This window comes from Macrobrachium rosenbergii, chromosome 53 (genome assembly GCF_040412425.1).
Source record: "Macrobrachium rosenbergii isolate ZJJX-2024 chromosome 53, ASM4041242v1, whole genome shotgun sequence".
In the NCBI taxonomy this organism is placed as follows: Eukaryota; Metazoa; Arthropoda; class Malacostraca; order Decapoda; family Palaemonidae; genus Macrobrachium; species Macrobrachium rosenbergii.
In genome coordinates this window covers 18,682,824-18,697,895 of record NC_089793.1, presented here as the reverse complement: position 1 = coordinate 18,697,895, position 15,072 = coordinate 18,682,824, and the positions used below count along the sequence as shown (strand labels likewise).

At 34.5% G+C, this 15,072-nt stretch overlaps 1 long non-coding RNA gene across 1 annotated transcript in view; it reads left to right on the top strand.

Moving 5' to 3' along the window:
• LOC136834333 (uncharacterized) overlaps nucleotides 1-15,072 on the top strand; it is a 921,310-nt gene that overhangs the window by 611,556 nt on the left and 294,682 nt on the right. The gene's annotated exons all lie outside the window — the stretch shown is intronic.

The following is a 15,072-nucleotide window of genomic DNA, read 5'->3' as shown; positions in this document are numbered from 1 at the left end:
AATGATTCATATGCGATGGTGTTAGGTTACCTGTTGCTCATTTTTCATATAAAGCTGATTTTCTTTTATCCTGAGCATAGCTGTGTTGTAACTTGAGGCTCAGCTATACCAAATTTATTCTCTTGACTTGAAGGTAGTTGAAAATTGCATGCGATCATTTTTGTTCGATTATCATCCGGATCTCCCAAGTTTGACTCTTTAAAAGACATTAATTCGCTTTAGAAGTGAGGTGAAGAAAAAAAAAATCCACTGATGAATAAGGTACGGAAAGGAGAAATGGGAGTTAGAAAGTAAAAAAAAAATGTGAATATTCTAATTCATTTTTATTTAGCTTCAATGCAAGTCACAAGATAGAGTACTTTGTACTATAGGGGCCTCATTAAAATTTTAGTCATAATAAAAAAAAAACACATCAGCTAGTTTTATATTGAAATTGTCCTTTTCGAATTTTACTAGAGCCACGATTCACTTATTAGTTTTATCGAGTTAAGAATTCCGATTAACATAGTAATTTGGTATAGTAATTTGGTATCTCGTTTAGAATTGCTATTGAAATAAATTTTTTTATAGAGTTCCTGTTGGGTTAGCAATTTTGTGCAGTTTCCTCGCTGCTTTCCAGAAGACTTCCTCCGTTAGAATGGTCACGCTCTTAAACTAGAGGATTTTACCACTAAAAGTGACTAGTGAAGATGGTCATTTATCATAAAGAATTTTCGTTGCCTATTTTGCATTTTAATTCAGACTGAAAGAGATGAAATAAAGTGTCTTAACTACCGTACTAAACAGCATATTGACCGTCATTTAACGTTAAAACCTTAAAAAAGGTGCAGCAATAGAATTGTGTAACCGGCGAAAAATGGCCCTTTCATATGAAATAGCTTCAAAAGGCGAAGCTTGAAGAACCACATTGTGATTACAATACCATTAACTAGAATCGTTTTGATATGAATGCCTTTAATGCTTTTATTTTTTTTATAATTGTTTCCAAAGCAAGACCTGGCATCAGCGGACTTACCCCGCAGGGGGGTAGTGCAGTCAGTGCGCCTCACGTGGTGCGCTTTTAAGCGTCCCTTCGACCCCCAGCTGCATCCACCAATTAGCCCTTTACCTTACCCCTATTCTCACCTCCTTTATTTAATCTTGCTGTCCACATTTTCTGACTGTTGCTTCTGAATGCATCTGTGGGGGTTTCTCCCAGTTCCACCTTTAGATCCTTGTGCTTCATCTCCTTTATTTTGTGGATCTCTCTGTGTGGCTGTCTGACCACCCCAGCTCCCTCTTTTCACTGTCTTTAGCGCTGAATGGCCGAAATTGCCTCAGTGCTTGGTTTGATAACCTGAAATCCTTACGTAAAGCAAGCAGAGCACTTCGAAGCCTTCCCGTCAAGAGAGAAGCCTTTGTGAGCTTGACTCTGACTTGTCTCGTTTGTTCGGTTCTTTGAGGCTATATGAATGGAGGGAAAATTTTTGCGTTTGACGGGAAAAGTCAAGCAAAATCAATAGGGGATTCATATAATGGTATGTGCTATGAAGTGACGGGCTAATTTACATGCATAACTTTTATTACCTTTCAATTTCCAGTTGTGTACGCTAACATTTTTAGGACTTAGATTTTTTTATTAGGCATTTATGTAGTACGTAGTTTAAATGTCTAGGCTCAGGCATATTTAGGAGCATGGTACTTATAAATCCAAAATATACCCATGAGATACAAGAATTTTAGATACTAGTCAATGAGTGAAGGCAACATCAACTTTGACATATTTAGCGGTGTTTGAATAAAGTAAAATTCACATTATATGGCATTGTTATAAATTAGTCATTTTGGAACGTTCCTTACTCTTACTGGAATATTTTTTTTTTTTTTTAGGTTTCGTAGTGGAGAATCAAAGAAAATTTGAGTATACGATTTAGTTGTTTGAGGGCTTATTATTAATGTCCAAAAAGTGTCATTTCTATATACTAAACGGCTAAGAATTTGTAGCACATAATTATTTCCCTCCTTCAAAGAGCTGTGAATATTACAGAATAAACTAAATGGTTTAGCTTGTCTGAAGAATTCTACAGATATTTAGGCATAGCCCTAGCAGAAGATAATTAAGCATAATAGAGCCGAACTGCATTTGTCAATAATACGCTGGTAACAATTTATATAAATTTTTTCCGGTAACTTACGGATCAGTTACCTTCCAACATACAAACCATATGAAGTCAAATTTCCCATTAAAAACAAACTCACTGACTAACGCACAATTCCGTCAGTTCTAATATTTTCTGAAAAGCAATTTATCAATTTGGTGTACTTTATCTCTACAGCGTTTCGTAAATGATTTATTTGACTTTCAGAGAAAAAGGTGCCTGGGTTTTTATAAGCTGGACAGTTTTGTATTGCAAGAAATTACAAGACTATTTAAGAGAATTAAGTGTCAACGTTTAGCCGATTGACCTGCCTTTAGAAGGAAAATTATAAGAAAACAGGTGTCAGCTTTTGGCCGAATTGTCTGTCTTAATAAAATTCCAAGAAAATAACTATATATTTTTTTAATCCGTTTGGCGTTTCTTTAAAAAGTCTAAAAGAAACTGTTTTAACCATCTGGTCTGTTTTTAAAAAATTCTGTAAGAAAATAAAGTATCCACATTTATGCATGTCCGTTCGGGATGTCTTTAAAAAAATCATGATAATAGAGCTGTCATCTTTTATCCCATTAGTCTGTCTTAAAAAAAAATCCTGAGGACATTATCCTCTAATTGTTCCAGATTATTTTTGTTTTATGACTGGTATCCTCAATGTTGTTGGGGAACTTGTCTAACTGCTTATTCATTTTTTACCGAAACTGATGATTTCAGGCTAGTAATCTATTATTGTTGTTATTGATGTTCCACTTGTTAATGGATACAATGTGTCTCCTTTGTAAGTTCATACAATTTCTTATTTTATTGTATTTTTTTGTTCCCGTCCTGTTGGTATCCCTACTTACCAAAAAAAAAAAAATTCTATTCTATCCTGTTAGGGCTGTAGGTTTAAAATGCTTGTGTTAAAATAAATATTAAGAACGTTAAAATATGAGGAATGACTAACATAATATATAAAACTTGGCATGCAAAAAAACTAATAAAATTAAGGTAGTAAAGTCAGCAATAAATATTTCTTCCGATTGTTGGTGTCGCAATAAAGTCAGCCATAAAAGACGAGTTTCACTACAATAAAGGAAGATACAGTTTAACTGCAAATTTTCACAGATTTAGATTTTATACGATTCATTTCTAGACTTTGTCAGATGGTAAAAAAAAATCTCAGACGGCGCATGCGCATTACAGTATAATTTTCCAGATTTGAAAGTATATGCAAGCGTAACTTATACATAAAATCTAATTGTACAAACATTTAAGGGAACCTATCATGCAATTCATGCGTTCTTTTGGGTTTTCACTTATAAAAAAGTTTGCGCAATTTACTTAAATTGTTAAAAACTAAAGTCACTTCGGTCTTTGGAAAGCCATTCAGTAAGTACAGTCGCTGAAACCTTTATAAAGTCCTTAAAGTCTAGGAAGCTCCGAGCTGACAGTTTAAGAGGACGAGGGCTAAAGCTCCACTGTAAAAATTTTCACATCACGCCGCCGTGTCTCTCGTGATGGCACGCTGTTACAAGGTACCGAGAGTCAGTCTCTGACTTTTGCTTATATGCCTGGTCGTGCAGGCACGTCTGGCCATTCTCCCCTAGGGTTAACACATAGTACAGGAATTTAGTGGAAATATGAACATCAATTTGACATTAATTGAATTGAAATATGGAGTAGGCTGCGCCGAGTGTCAGCTCGGGAGCTTTTGTTAATACTCTGGTCAGTCTCCTCTGAGGCTATATAACATAATTCAGGAGTTTCGTTGGAATTCTGACAAGGCTCTGATATTCTTGGAAATATGCCGGTGAGCTGTTTGAGGGGTTACTCCTTACGGTTACGTAATTCATTAGCTGATGCATTAGGCATCACTTCTAGCATTATTAAAGCTTAGAAGTCAAAGGGAATTAGACCTTTTATTCTAATACTGAATAAAGCTATTTGAATATCCAGTAATTTTACGTCTGTTATTTTGATAATATTTATAATATATTTACGAATATATTATTTATGTGTCATTCCTTTGTTACACACACACACACACATATATATGTGTGTGTGTATATATATATATATATATATATATGTGTATGTATGTATATATATATATATATATATATATATATATATATATATATATATATATATATATATATATATATATATATATATATATTAAATAAATTTTTTTACCGTATTTTTCCCAATTTGAATCAAACCGGCAATCAGTCATCTGACTATAGTTGAGGACGAATAGGATCAAATGATAAAAACAGTTAGTGCGACTAAATGCCAACAGCCTGTCGGTCTGCAAAACCTTTTCAGGTAGGTATGGTCAGTGGACAGGATCACCTTTCTTCTGCTTGTTCACTGTGCTTTTTACGTTTTATTAATAGACTTGTACAGTTATCGAAGTCGACATTCTCCATCGAGGTGGAGAAAAATTACAGGCAGTCAGGGATGAAGAATTTCATCCTCGCGGAAGTGGCAGGTATCCTACAGGATTTAAAAGGGTAATTACAGGTGTGGCGATAGCGCATTAGCGCAGTGAAGTCAGAGCGATAGCAATGTTGATTTTATACAGCATAAAAATATGTCATTGGTATTTTGCTAAGAATTACAAAATATCATGTCCACGGGAATTGTGATGCAGCATGTTATATTATTACTACAAGCCATATTGAAAAATAGACGAAAAAACTTATTCCTAATAGCATGCTTACTTATACTATATATATATATATATATATATATATATATATATATATATATATGTGTATGTGTGTGTGTGTGTGTGTGTGTGTGTGTGTGTGTGTGTTTACATATATAATATGTTTGTGTGTGTGTGTGTATGGGTGGGTAGATGAGGGACTGGCCGGTGAGTCTGTTTTATCATATTCCTATATTTACCTCACATGTGAAACCTTGGAGTACATAAATTAGTTTTAACCTCGAATACATCCTCAAAGCGGTTCACTGGACGAATTTCTGAGAAAACATGTCACGGATTAATTCGCTCTCGATCGAAAACATGTGAGAGACAACCGTGATATTTTTGTCTTGCAACCAAAAAAAAAAAGTTAATTCTGAATTTTTGCTTAGACCGGTAAAGTATCTTTAAAAAAACGAGGGGGCATTATCATTACCAAAGCTAAATATTCTCAAGAGAATATACTACAGGGGAATGATGTTACACCCTGAAAAGGTCAAATCTATTACAAGTTTTAGCGATTTTTTTGCAGGTTTTTCTTGTACAGGCCAGAAGTTTCAAGACACCGCTCAAGAATTTCTTCTTCTCATTTCCTCTGTTATTTCTGGACAGTTGCGTTGGTGCCGCGGGAGTCTAACAATTCAGAGGAATAGGTCAGAGTGGAAGGATTATCATTCGTAATTGGATCGTACCCTCTGGGCAAAGCCTTAATAACCCGGACACCCAAACAGAAGCTAGAACCTCTCGAGTAATCATTGGGTATGAGAAATGCCATTATTCTGCACAACAGATGAGATGCTATTTGCCACAGTTACAGAACGTTTACATCAATTTAGTGTTTTATTTTTGTTAGTCTTTTGCTGTTAAGCGTGTGCTTATATCTGCCAGCTTATGGTTAAGAGTTATTAGAAGATCGGAACGCGGGTAGCTACATAAGCAATCTAGAATTCTGATTTATTTAATGTTAACTGTACAAGAATGTATAAACTTGCAAAAGTTTGTGAGAAAAAAGTCTGATTATATCCGTATACCAACAAATTCTAATTTGCTTGTTTCTCATTATAATGCGATGTTTTTTTCGGAATATTTTGAAAAGGGAATTTTTTTTTTTCACGTGACATAATGTACCGAGGAAGTTTACGTCTAAATCGTCTTAACAGTTCTTTTAGTATTTTGTACCCTCGAAATAAAAAAAAAAAAAAAATCCCGTTAAAGTCACTTCGCTGTTTGTGAAAAACACTTCCACAATAGCTGTCGCTTCTTTCTAGGGCCTTTATTGTGTGAATGAAGTCAGAGAAGAAACTGACAGTCGTGAAATATAAACAGATGAGGTGTTTATGAACGTCTTATTTCCTCGATTTAAGCTGAAACTGTTCCATTAATGTTTTATACGCTTGCTCTATGTCTCAATTATATGGGTACATGTTTATATATATATATATATATATATATATATATATATATATATATATATATATATATATATATATATATATATATATGTATTATACAGTATATTTATATAGTGTGTGTTGTGTGTGTGTGGGGGGAGGGGGAAGTCTGTATGTGTCTGTGTATAGAATATTCAGTAAGTCGTTTCCCTTACAGATTGTATCACAGGTGCAGGGAACCTAGAAAGTAGGAGCTCCTTCAAAATAGGTCTTTAGTAGTCCTTTTACCATTTTCCACTCCCTGCAATACTTATTTCAATCTTGAGTGCGCTCTCAAACTCCCCTGATAACTAGGACCGTCCGTTCCAACAACACTGATCTTTCTTGATGCTCTAATTTTTTGCCGTCTTTTGGCTTGGGCACACTGCCATCGACAAGGTTATATTTACCAATACATCCACGTTAACAAATAATCTCAGAACACCTCTGCCCTTTTTCATTTCTAATATTCTCTCTCACAGGCTTACAAGAGCCAGCAATTTCCAGGCTTCGACCATTCTTATTAAGACTTATTGGTCCAAATAGGCTCATTATTTTGCTCTTCCTGATCTTCACGTTTAATTTTCGATCTCTTACGACAATGCGCATTGCATAACAAACCATTCTTACAACATTTACACAAGCTACGACCCTTTTTTCATTAGCTTCTGTCATCATTCAGTCCACAAAACATTAAACTGACATGAAGACATTCCACACAAGCGTAGGAAACATTCTTTGATATCAAACCAGTCACTCTCTTTTATAAATATTCAGACTCAAGCCTCAGTTTTATTGCTAAACTTCCCAGAACTCACCTTAGTCTGTTATCGTCTTCGCTGTTCACCATCAGTGAAATGTACTTGTATCACCTGTATCTTAATTCCATCGTTGGCTTTTTTTTTTTCCTTAGATCCATGTACTCAGTATTTGTTACATTACATAACAAGCGCTCAGTTCGAACACCTCTTTCTTACTTGTACTCATATACTCCTTCCATAGGAAGTTTTCCGTTTTGTACCACTTCTCAGTGAAATACTTTCTTGCATCTTTACAGAGGTATCAGGAATGTCTTGTAATCTTTTTGTGTACCTGTTCTGTATTATGCAGCATAATTCCTACACATTAGTTTAGTTTTCTCCATATACAAAGGTTCACCTCTCTTATACGTCATTCCTAACATACCCAAGACAGACACTTCATTATAATTTCAACATAAAACCTCAAAAATACTCTCTCTCTCTCTCTCTCTCTCTCTCTCTCTCTCTCTCTCTCTCTCTCTCTCCTTAGTGGTTCAAACTCAGCACACCAGTGAGAGATCCGAGGCCGATCCCACTGTTGCTTAAGCACTAAATGTGGAGTTTAGTAGTTGGGATGGAATAGAGTGTGGGGTTAGCAACTTCATCCCAAAAACCGGGAGGTAAACATCTTTTGAGCCATTTCCCCCGAGGGGGTAGGTACACACTATACATATATATAGTGTGTTATGTATGTATATATATATTTATATATATATATATATATATATATATATATATATATATATATATATATATATATATATATATATATATATATAATATATATATATATATATATAATATATAATATATATAAATCCTCATGGTATAACAAATTGTATTTGTGAGGTTATTTTTATATTAATTCTTTCTTCTATATGTTTTAATACTTGTTTTGGCTAAAGGAGTTGAAAAGAAGCAAGTCTTCGAATAAATTATATCCTAAATTGCGGTCGAAGGAATGATAGCGGGCTGAAAGCCTGGTATTGAGATCTGAGTTACTGGTTGGTCGTCAGAAACCTACCTCCATCATGAGAATCATTACACGTACTCTATCTAGCATTTTACCACTGTCGTCGCCATGACATTAATCTCCCGATCTGTCGTTGAAGAAAGATGAACTGTTATGTACAAACTCTCTTAGAGAAGCTCTCCATCACGCGGGCGGGAGGAACTCAGAATGTAAAAATCACATCAGAGACGGGCCATGAAATGCGTGCTTTCGACTCGCATGCATAAAATCACTTCAGAACACATTTTACGACGGCGGGACAAGTACACGTGTATGCAGGAAGGCGAGTATCACGTAGCCCCGTTCAAAACACGTTTCCCGGCTGTACACTGCGCTCAGTCCCTTGCTCAGTCCGACAGACAGCAGCTTTGCATCCCTTGGGAGCGCTCAACCATGGACTAACACTAGTCTAGTGCGGTTGCGCAGGTGTCAAGCTGAAATGGAAAATAAATTATGTTATGCGTGGTCCATTGCTGCTGAAACAAAAGAAGAAGAATAAATATTCACACACAGCATATATATATAAAGAAAAAAAAGCCTGTAATAAGAACAAAAAAAGAAACAGTTTTACATACAATACGTAACAGAAAAAATATACCGTTCACTTCGTTTATCTTTAGTTATACGTGATTCATTCCATGTTCATTTCGGATTCGTCAGGGTTTGTGATACAGGTATTGCGAGCAATTTATTTTTTTCATTCATTGCATCTTCTGCGTCACGAAAGAATCTCCATCTCCTTCGAAATGCCTCCGTTGACTTTTTTTTATTTTCGAAAGTTACCGTTGATTTGACTATTTTTAACAGTTACACTGTTTCTTTAAATATGATTTAAATGATTATTTGCAATAGTTTTTCATATACTGACAGTATATTTTATATAATATATATATATATATATATATATATATATATATATATATATATATATAATATATATATATATATATATATATATATATAAAGTGTGCGTGTGTTTGTGTATACATGTATGTATGCAAGTATGTATATATATTAACCTCTTTGACCTTTTAACTCCTTGATTTCCCGAGAAGTTAAGAGGTCATTGTGTGTTTTTAAAGGCACACATATATCTGATAAAAGCGCCTAGTACTTGTATATATATATATATATATGTATATATATATATATATATATATATATATATATATATATATATATAATATATATATATATATATATATACACACAATAAATCATATATAAAATCATGACCACCGCCTTCAACGCCGTGCAATTCAAGGAACGTTTGTGAAATTCTATCACCAACTGCTCTCATGTGCTCTCATATCTACAAATACTTTTCACTATCCTCCCATCTGGTAGTTTTTATCGAAGCATTTGTGCGTCTTCTAATTCTTCAGTTGCTCACCGAAGCACAGGTGACACCATTATGTTATATTATACCTCGGTTGGTGCGAAGGATATACATCATTACCTTACGCCTTTTTTCTCCTTAAGTGGTGGTTTCAGAAGGAGTTAGCCTTTTGGCTTTCACCATGTAGTTATGGGATGAGGTTGCTAGCCTCACATCCTTCCCCATGGATATTTAAAGGGTCTGAGAGTCGACTGTGGTCACCCATCAAAGAACTGACCAGATCCAACGGTGTTAACCTTCCAGTTCTCAGTAAGTAATTTTGACTGACATTGCTTAGGTTAACTAAGGTTTAATGGTTTTTTCTAAGAAAATTAACTAAAGAACTTCCTCTTGGCCAGGGTCAGTCTCGTAACTCTTTGCTATTGAGGTTAAGATAGTCAGAATGCTTTCTATATTTACGATTATCACTGAGGATACTACCCTTTGCTAAATACAAGTAACAGCCCCATACGTACATTACCATTATTTCTGACAAGTTTTGGAAAAGATGGTTAGAGTAAGCCTTATGTGGAACGTTATAACTATATAACAAATGTGCATTATATTCTCTGGTTGTTGCCACGAGTTTCTCTGTGCAGTCTTTGCATGAAAATTTTTTTTGTCAGTCTAAGAGGCTGAAGCTTCTGTTCCTCCTCTTAAATGCCTTGATAATGAAGTTAACTACCTTCAGTCAAGAAATTTTGGATGGGATGTTCCACATAAATCAAGGAGGAGGTTTCAAGTTTGTTGAAGATGCTGCTCTTTCTTAAAAGGTCCGGATCTTTATCAACAGATTTTATCACTTTTTATAAACGATTTTAATGGAAAAGGGCATGAAAGTACTTGGATTAAATGAACGCTTAGGTGAAAAATTTCTGTCTAAAAATTATTATGCATCTCCTACCTCTATGGCCATGAAACTTGTAACGCCAGGTTGCTGGGTTAACAGTCCGTCAGTTATTAATTTCCAAATTTTGGTCATACACAATTTTAAACCCCTGTTTGTTTCCTTTCAGATAAACTTGTTAGCAACAATAACATCTTTTAACTTTTCGAATTAAAACTGCAGAACCTTCTCATCATAGTTTTCTCTAACTTATTTAGTTGTAGTTTCTTGTCTCTTGATTCCTCTCTGGTACTTCAGTAACTTCTCCTTAATAGCACCTATAACATTGAACATGAAGGAGAATAAGAAAAAAATTAAATCTTGATGCATTAAGAAACTCCAAATTGTTGCGGTATTATTATAAAAATTTAAGCGATTTAAGTCCCCAGCACTTTTTATGCATTAATATTTTTTGATAATGACAGACTTCTGTGAATTGTAAATGACACAAAAAGAAGGGAGTGTGACCTTTATTTATGATGATGGATAATCTATATAATTAAAACGAAGTAATTTTCGTATCTTTAAGTAACATTTACGATTATGTTATGACACCATTTTAATTCTTCTAGGATTAGGTGAGGTTAAAGAAGTTCATTTTTCGCCTAAAAGATTTATTTTTCGATTAATATTGAAATGCTGAGAATTAGACGACAAATTTTAGGCTGTTATTTTGGCTTTGCCTTTTTCGATTTTATTAAAAAGTTAATAACGCTTAGGTCGAATATAAGGACTAACTTCATTACTTCTACAGTATCTGTTCCCTTTAACATACAGGGCACTGTTCCTTCATTCCCATTTCACCACTATAAATGAATGAAAAAATGAGTGTTTCAAGCTAAATGCATACCACCTTAATCCTTTGTACATCACCTTTTCGGCATATGAAAGGTCAGAAATTCGAATGAGGCATACGAGGGGATTTAATGGTATTCATGAGGTACTAATCATATGCACCTTCAGGTATGAACTGGCCGCTGGCGCGATAATACCTCGTCCTCGAGGTCTTAAGTACCCCGTCTCTCCTAATCCTCAAAGGCGCGGGATCTCGTTAAGTCTCACCTTGCAGGCCTCGGCCACTCTCTCTCTTCCGGGATTAATGGCTTAATCTCTAAACTTAATCTCGAGGCATCGCTCAGAATTTCTTATTTCCATTTATGAATGCAATGATGCAATGCAAGTGGCCTTCTTCTTCTTACCTTCTGCAGTTTGAAGCTGCCCCAAAGGCCTCTATTAAGATTGTCTGGTAAGTCTTTTACTTCAGGTGGTGCAAAATAAAAAATGGTTTCAAGATCATCTTATCCGTGAAATATCCAGGTTTCAAGATCATCTTACCCATGAAATAACCACCAGAGTCTGATAGAAAAGACGAGTCTTCAAATTAGGTTAATTTAAATGGTCTTGTACTGAGTCATAGGGTATTACCCCAAGAATCATTTCGGTGATGAAATGACAATCAATTTTTTTTTATTTAAAGTAAGTTTTCAAGTTCATTCAAATGTTTACCTTCAGGAAAAAAAAACCAACAAAGAAAAAAAAAGGAACACCGGAAAATTACCGAATGCCCCTTTGTGAAATTGATTAGAAATTTTTGAAAGAAGGAATTATTTTTAATCATTTTGACCTAGATTTGTAATTTTAGGTATATGGTAAGGTGAAAAAAAACTAGCTAAAGTTATGAGTCACAGTCTACACTTTCCCGGGTATTCTTAGCTATTAATTGACCCCCACTGTGTCGTCAGGTCTGTTAAGCACACATTTTACACAGGTCGTAACGAATTCAACATTTTTTTGTGGGTAATTCGCTTACTGCATCTCTTAATTTAGTCATTCACCAAAATATGGCATTCGATTAATTTTTTTTCGTTAATTAAGTCAGTGGATTCTTTTCCATTGATTACATCAGGTCACTGAGTCGTCATTACGTTTTCTGTCATAAAATTCATTATCATTAACTCACTAGCTTGATTCGTATCTATTTGTGGAGACATGGTTGTTCTCCTTTACTACTTCTGCCAAGGATATCTTTGTTATTTGTTAGTTATAAAATCGCACAAAAAGTTTTTTTTGTGAAGTTGTACGAAAATTCTACCAGACGTGGCCAACGTGGCTTGTAACAAGTGATTAGATTTTGTTAGAGAGGAGAGCGCATCTTCTTTGGAGGAGGGACATTTTGGGGTAGGTTTGCGATTCTCGAAGTCTCTTGTTTAAATGTCAATTTACTTATTGATGCTTATTTTTGCTTTTATGTGCAACAAAGACCTTTGTGGTAGGTTTAAATAAGCATGCTTGGAAACTGCCCGTAAGTGTGGTAAGGTACTGATGCTGATAAGAGGCCTGATGTGGACTTCTTAACTCGGGCAGCCAATAGAGACGAGAAGCCTCGGAAAATTGGAACTTTAATCGGTTCGTAGTCTGGTATTAGTACAGTTTAAGCTTACAAAAGCATAAACTGGTTAAATATCTTTCCATTTAAAAAGTGTCATGAAAAATGTAATTTTACCTCAGAGGGATGACATCTTAAGCTGCGTGTAGGAAAATACGTTTCGGAAAGGAAAGGGAGACGTTCGAACCTTGTAAAAGTTGAGAAGAGCAGTGAGGTTTAGAGAAGAGGCTGAAGCAGTAACAGTAACAAAAGAGTTTGACCAGTAAAGTACATAATAGAAATGATATTCCAGTTTCATCAATAAACATAATTTGTTGTATCAGTTAAATCAGTTAGCACATTTAACCGCAACAAGGTGAGTCCAACAACCGTGTAAGTTCAGTATTTAAGGAATTTGTATCCCAAAACACGAAGGTCTTTATTCCAATCGTTTTCACGTTACGACTCTTATAATGAATGGTCTCTTGCTGAAGATCTGTGGGTGGTAACACAGACTGGATATTACCAGAATGGCTGTGAAGACAGCCTGCCAGAAATCTTATAGTTCGGTAAACTGTCCCATCTTGTGTTGTAGATTTATATGAAATCGCAAAAGAGTAGAGATATAAAATTTGAATGCAGGCTTACAGTGCTGAGTATTAATCCCAACTTGAGGAAAAATTTCTTCGTCAGTCTGTCTCTTACTGTAGTTTGCTGATATTGGTCCTAATTATTGCAGTAATGAAAATACGCCGTATGTCAGAAAGATAGTGAACTATCTTCTTCCCCCCCCGCTCTCTCTCTCTCTCTCTCAAAACGTGGTTATTCTTTTATAGATAGGAATATTTCATTAATGACAATACACCTGAACTTAAAGTAAGCGAAGGAACCCACTTGCTCCTCTCTCACTCTCTTGAAGTATTAATGTAGGTGAGGTGTGCTATGTCAAACCTGAATATTGCAGCAGTAAAAATGTACTTGATATGCTGGCAGTGTACGTAATTCTCTCTCTCTCTCTCTCTCTCTCTCTCTCTCTCTCTAGCTGTCGTCGGTTGCCTTGTACTGAGAGATGATATGCATGGTAACACGATAGTTACTTTAACAAAATCAACTCTCTCCCTCTCTCTCTCTCTCCGAAGCTGTCGTCGGTTGCCTTGTACCGAGATGATATGCATGGTAACACGATATTTACTTTAACAAAATCAACTCTCTCTCTCTCTCTCTCTCTCTCTCTCTCTCTCTCTCTCTCTCTCTCTCTCTCTCTCTCTCTCTCTTCGCGTAAATATGCAGAGATCATCGTCTCATAATCATGAACTAACAGACAATATTCATTTCAACAGCTTTCTTACTGGGAAACTGAGCATCCCATCACGTCACGTCTCACATACCTAATAAGTAATTACATGCTACTTTTAACGGATCACTGATTCAGATGATTAAAGAAAATCCTTTTCTTTCCTATCATTTAATATAGATGTCTGCTCTGACTCAAAGGGGGAAAAAAAGGAAAATAACAGTAATTTCAATTGGGAATTATTCCGATAAGGAATGACCGCAGTTCCTATTATCTGCGTTGATAACTGCATTGGGCTATGCACGCTTTTCGTTAATAGCAACTGCAGCGCTTTTGACGCTTATAAGTTGAGTGTGTGTGTGTTTATATTATATATATATATATATATATATATATATATATATATATATATATATATATATATATATATATATATATATATATATATATATATATATATGGTTTTGTGTGCATACACGTTAAGTTCCTTCTCCTAACAAGGGTGGTTTAGGGAAGAAGCAGCGAAATGGGCACCACCAAATTCATTCTTTAACTGTTGAATCGTGCGTGAAAATATTATATATATAAATTTATACATACATATATATATATATATATATATATATATATATATATGTATATATATATATATATATATATATATTTATATATATATATATATATATATATATATATATGTACATGTGTGTGTGTGTGTGTACATATATGTATGTATATTACGTATACACACATATATATAATATGTATGTGTATATATATGTATATATATAAACATTCAAGGCCTTATATCAGAATTCAATTATAGATTATATTAAGAAGATGGTTCGTGATGTAATTTTTGTATTTGTCGCTTGATGATTGGAACTACTTCATTTATTTTTTATTATATATATATATATATATATATATATATATATATATATATATATATATATATATATATATATATATATATATATATGAATTATATTTTTACCACGCAAAAGATAACAAACAAATATCTATAGGCCAGTGAATATTTACCAGTAATTGAAATGACCGGCGAGATGGATTTTAGTC